The sequence below is a fragment of the Garra rufa genome, chromosome 14 (assembly GCF_049309525.1).
Source record: "Garra rufa chromosome 14, GarRuf1.0, whole genome shotgun sequence".
Classification (NCBI taxonomy): Eukaryota; Metazoa; Chordata; class Actinopteri; order Cypriniformes; family Cyprinidae; genus Garra; species Garra rufa.
The window spans coordinates 13,719,808-13,726,026 of record NC_133374.1 but is presented as its reverse complement, the minus strand read 5'-3'; positions in this window follow the sequence as shown (position 1 = coordinate 13,726,026).

Here is a 6,219-nt window from a genome sequence, read left to right as displayed (position 1 = left end):
CAATTGCAGGACATAAACTCAAAATTCTGAGAAAAAAAAGTCATAACTGTAAGACATAAACTCACAATTCTGAGAAAAAAGTCACAATTGCAAGACATAAACTCACAATTCTGAGAAAAAAGTCACAATTGCAAGACATAAACTCACAATTCTGAGAAAAAAGTCACAATTGCAGGACATAAACTCACAATTCTGAGAAAAAAAAGTCATAACTGTAAGACATAAACTCACAATTCTGAGAAAAAAGTCACAATTGCAAGACATAAACTCACAATTCTTAGAAAAAAGTCACAATTGCAGGACATAAACTCACAATTCTGAGAAAAAAAAGTCATAACTGTAAGACATAAACTCACAATTCCAAGAAAAAAGTCACAATTGCAAGACATAAACTCACAATTCCGAGAAAAAAGTCACAATTGCAAGACATAAACTCACAATTCCAAGAAAAAAGTCACAATTGCAAGACATAAACTCACAATTCTGAGAAAAAAGTCACAATTGCAGGACATAAACTCACAATTCTGAGAAAAAAGTCACAATTGTGAGACATAAACTCACAATTCCAAGAAAAAAGTCACAATTGCAAGACATAAACTCACAATTCTGAGAAAAAAGTCACAATTGCAGGACATAAACTCACAATTCTGAGAAAAAAGTCACAATTGTGAGACATAAACTCACAATTCCAAGAAAAAAGTCACAATAGCAAGACATAAACTCACAATTCCAAGAAAAAAGTCACAATTGCAAGACATAAACTCACAATTCTGAGAAAAAAGTCACAATTGTGAGACATAAACTCACAATTCCAAGAAAAAAGTCACAATAGCAAGACATAAACTCACAATTCCAAGAAAAAAGTCACAATTGCAGGACATAAACTCACAATTCTGAGAAAAAAAAGTCATAACTGTAAGACATAAACTCACAATTCTGAGAAAAAAGTCACAATTGCAAGACATGAACTCACAATTCTTAGAAAAAAGTCACAATTGCAGGACATAAACTCACAATTCTGAGAAAAAAAGTCATAACTGTAAGACATAAACTCACAATTCCAAGAAAAAAGTCACAATTGCAAGACATAAACTCACAATTCCGAGAAAAAAGTCACAATTGCAAGACATAAACTCACAATTCCAAGAAAAAAGTCACAATTGCAAGACATAAACTCACAATTCTGAGAAAAAAGTCACAATTGCAGGACATAAACTCACAATTCTGAGAAAAAAGTCACAATTGTGAGACATAAACTCACAATTCCAAGAAAAAAGTCACAATAGCAAGACATAAACTCACAATTCCAAGAAAAAAGTCACAATTGCAAGACATAAACTCACAATTCCAAGAAAAAAGTCACAATTGCAAGACATAAACTCGCTATTCTGAGAAAAAAAGTCACAATTGCAAGACATAAACTCGCTATTCTGAGAAAAAAAGTCATAACTGTAAGACATAAACTCACAATTCTGAGAAAAAAGTCACAATTGCAAGACATAAACTCACAATTCTTAGAAAAAAGTCACAATTGCAGGACATAAACTCACAATTCTGAGAAAAAAAGTCATAACTGTAAGACATAAACTCACAATTCCAAGAAAAAAGTCACAATTGCAAGACATAAACTCACAATTCCGAGAAAAAAGTCACAATTGCAAGACATAAACTCACAATTCCAAGAAAAAAGTCACAATTGCAAGACATAAACTCACAATTCTGAGAAAAAAGTCACAATTGCAGGACATAAACTCACAATTCTGAGAAAAAAGTCACAATTGTGAGACATAAACTCACAATTCCAAGAAAAAAGTCACAATAGCAAGACATAAACTCACAATTCCAAGAAAAAAGTCACAATTGCAAGACATAAACTCGCTATTCTGAGAAAAAAAGTCACAATTGCAAGACATAAACTCACAATTCCAAGAAAAAAGTCACAATAGCAAGACATAAACTCACAATTCCAAGAAAAAAGTCACAATTGCAAGACATAAACTCGCTATTCTGAGAAAAAAAGTCACAATTGCAGGACATAAACTCACAATTCCAAGAAAAAAGTCACAATAGCAAGACATAAACTCACAATTCCAAGAAAAAAGTCACAATTGCAAGACATAAACTCGCTATTCTGAGAAAAAAAGTCACAATTGCAAGACATAAACTCGCTATTCTGAGAAAAAAGTCACAATTGCAAGACATAAACTCACAATTCCAAGAAAAAAGTCACAATTGCAAGACATAAACTCACAATTCCAAGAAAAAAGTCACAATTGCAAGACATAAACTCACAATTCCAAGAAAAAAGTCACAATTGCAGGACATAAACTCGCTATTCTGAGAAAAAAAGTCACTATTGCAAGACATAAACTTGCATTTCTGAGTAAAAAAAAGAGAAGAGCTGAAAAGCTGAGATTTATACTCTCATTCGCAATTCTGAGAAAAAGTTACAATTTTGAGATATAAAGTCAGTTACGAGACATAAACTTGTCACAATTGTGAGTCTATACTTTTCTATACTTTTTATTCTCAGAATTGTGAGTCTCAACAATCTTACAATTCTGAGGATTTTTTTTTCATCACAGTTGTGTTTATATCACGCAATTCTGGAAAAAAAGTAGAAATTGCAAGATATAAACCCATAATTCCAAGAGAAAAGTCAAAATTGCGAGACATAAACCCTCAATTCTGAAAAATAAAGTCAGAATTGGGAGATAAAAACTCGCAAATTCTGACATATTTTCACACAAATGCAAGTTTGTGACTTTTCTTCTCGCAATGAATTTTTTTCGAGAATTGCTATTTTTTATCTCTCAATTCGGAGGCAAAAAAAAGTCACAATTGTGAGATATAAACTCGCAATTCTGAGGAAAAAAAGTCAGTTACGAGACATAAACTTGTCACAATTGTGAGTTTATACTTTCTCAGAAATGTAAGTCTCACAATCGTGAAATCTTACAATTCTAAGGTTTTTTTCTCGCAACTGTGAGTTTATATCACCTAGTTCTGAGAAAAAAGTTGGAATTTGAAGATTTAAACCCGCAATTCCAAAAGAAAAGTCACAATTGCGAGACATAAACCCTCAATTCATAAAGTCAGAATTGGGAGATTAAAACTAGCAAATTCTGACATATTTTCACACAAATGCAAGTTTGTGACTTTTTTTTTTTTTTACAATTGTGAGATATAAACTTGCAATTCTAGGAAAAAAGTTGCGAGACAAACTTGCAATTCTGAGAAAAAAAAAATCACAATTGCGAGATATAAACCCGGAATTCCAGGAGAAATGTCACAATTTTAAGAAATAAATTCACAATTCTGAGGAGAAAAGCAACAAATGTGAGAAATAAATTCACAATTCTGAGAAAAAAAGTCACAATTGTGAGATATAAACTGCCAATTCCGGGAGAAATGTCACAATTGTACGAAAAAAAAAAAACCTCACAAATCTGAGGAGATAAGTCACAAATGTGAGATATAAACTCACAATTCTAAGGAAAAAAGTCACAATTGTGAGATACATACTCTTAATTCTGAGAAAAAAGTTACAGTTGCGAGACATAAAGTTGCAATTCTGACAAAAAATGTCACAATTGTAAGTTTATATATATATATAGGTTACAAAAGATAATTAAAAAAAATCACAGACAAAATTATTAAGCAGCCTTGGTGAGAATAAGAGACAGCTTTTAAAAATATGAAATTAATTTTGATTCATACAAGTTGAAATGAAAAATATATGTATAAATGTACCTATAAATGCTGTACATGTATTTTTCTTTGTTAATTCATAGTACCTGCATTCTGTCTTATTGTAAAAAGTTAACGAAGGAATGTGGGATCATGTAGCATGGTTTCATTGAAAATCTAGACTGCTTTTGTGGAAAAGAAAACATTGAGAAGAAAGTTGAAAGTATTGTTATAATACATCGATAACAGCAGGCCACGGTGTTTGTTTATATGTTCTGTATTAACCTACTGTATATCTTAACAAAATAAGGAAGGGCCATTCGATTCATACACTTGATAAGCCTCGCGCTTTGAAGTGATGCAAAGCCCTCGTGGGTTTGTGAAACGCCGATCTCTCCATCTCCATCCAAACGTAACTGAACCCTAGCCTGGCCCTCGCTGAGGAAACAATAATTCTCCCCTGTTTCAACAGCCCAAGATAACTGAGAATATATTAATGAAGTTAGTTGTTTTGCAGGAATAACGAGAAGGGGGCCGAGATCAGCCCTCAGGACGGTAGGAATGTTTCCTCAGGTCTGTGAAACCAGTGTAGACAAGCCTTACGTGACTTTGATTATCCTTCATGTATACGCTGGAACTTTTTGGGCTTGGCAGGCAAAATGTAAAAGCTCTTTCAGGTTCACCCCGCTCGTAGGGTTAGCAAAACATTTAGCCCTTGATTAAAGTGGACAAACTAATCTCACTTTAGGCCGGGACATTTTAAGCACCGCTTTACCATGCGCATTGAAAACAAGCAGTGTTAATTTTATGCCCTGTTCTTTGCTTACTTTAATCCTGCTAAAAAATCAAATCCATACCTAAATATGCCATTCAGCACTTGCAAAACGATGGCAAATTATCAGGCCTTCAAGTCAGAATGGAGGATTTGCTTTAATCATGAGCTGCATCTGGAAATAACAGTATTCAAGCGCAATATTCAAGGCTATAACAGGCTTTTAGGCCACCCCACCCCTTTTCATCCTAGGCAGTCTTTGTCTATTCATGATTGCTTGTCATTTGTCATTCATTATATGTATTTACCCCGGTAATGGCTTTCGAAAATTCAGCGGTTCAATTTTAGTGCCTCAATTTCTTGAGCCAAAGTAAAGCAACACTAAACAGGGAGTCTGTAAAAGAGCTCTGGTCTAAAGACGGAGAACAAAAAGATGACACGAGGGCTGGTATACGGTTCCCCTTGATTTGAGCCAGCTGTGAACCCATGTGCCGTTCGGGGTCTGTCTAAGGTTTTGTCCTCTGCTTAAATTTACTTTGTCACCACATACACATGCAGACACACCATTACACGGTAATTTGGCAGTAAATATACATTTTAATGGCTTTGTTTACGTTTAAAATGGAATCTACCATTTGCGTTCAATCAGCGGATGAATGCAGTGTGGTGTTTAGGGCCCTTTTAAGACAAATGTAAAGATAAAAGGGCAGGTGTTGGCTTGGTTTTATCTCCCTAGGCCACCGGACTGATGTTTAAATATGTGCTTCCTGGTTTTAATGTCTAGTAATAATGGACCCAAGCTCAAATTTCTTTGTCATAAAAAATGTTAAAGGTACAAACTGTGGCTTGCTAGATAAAAATAAAACTGTATGCGCAACAATGCACTTACTTACCACACATATTTCTGTTGCCAGTCTCTACAGTAGCACAGGGGATATTTGTCACACTTGACTATGTTTTGTTTTACTTTTTATTGTTGCTTTGTTTTTGCATTGTTTTACTTTTTGTTGCTTCGTTTTGCTTTAATTTGCTTTACTTGTAGTTTTGCTTTTTGTTTTGCTTTGCTTTACTTTTTATTTTGTTTTTCTTTGTTTTTCTTTTGTTTTACTTTTTTGTTTTAATTTGCTTGGTTTTGTTTTGTTTTGCGTTGTTTTGTTTTATTTTACTTTGCTTCATTGTTTAGTTTTACTTTGTACTGTTGCTTTGTTTTACTTTTGTTTTGCTTTTTTGTTTTTGTTTTTGTTTTGCTTTGTTTTTTTACTTTTTGTTTCATTTTACTTAGTTTTGTTGTTTTGTTTTGCTTTGTTTAACGTTTGTTTTACGTTACTTTTTGTGCTGCTTTGCTTTTTGTTTTATTTTGTTTTATTTTATTTAGTTTTGTTTTTTTGTTTTGCTTTGTTTTACTTTTTGTTTTGCTTTTTTGTTTTATTTTGTTTGATTTGATTTGTTTTGTTTTACTTTGATTTGTTTTTGCTTTGTTGTGTTGTTTTACTTTGTTTTGTTTTGATTTTAGTTTTGTTTTATGTTATCCTTTTGTTTTGTTTTACTTTGCTTTGTTGCTTTGTTTTGTTTTTGTTTTACTTTTTTGTTACATTTTGCTTTGTTTTATTTTGTTTGATTTGCTTTGTTTTGTTTTACTTTGATTTGTTTTTGTTTTGCTTTGATTTTTTAGTTTTGTTTTATGTTATCCTTTTGTTTTGTTTTACTTTGCTTTGTTGTTTTGTTTTACTTTGTTTTGTTGTTTTGTTTTTGTTTTT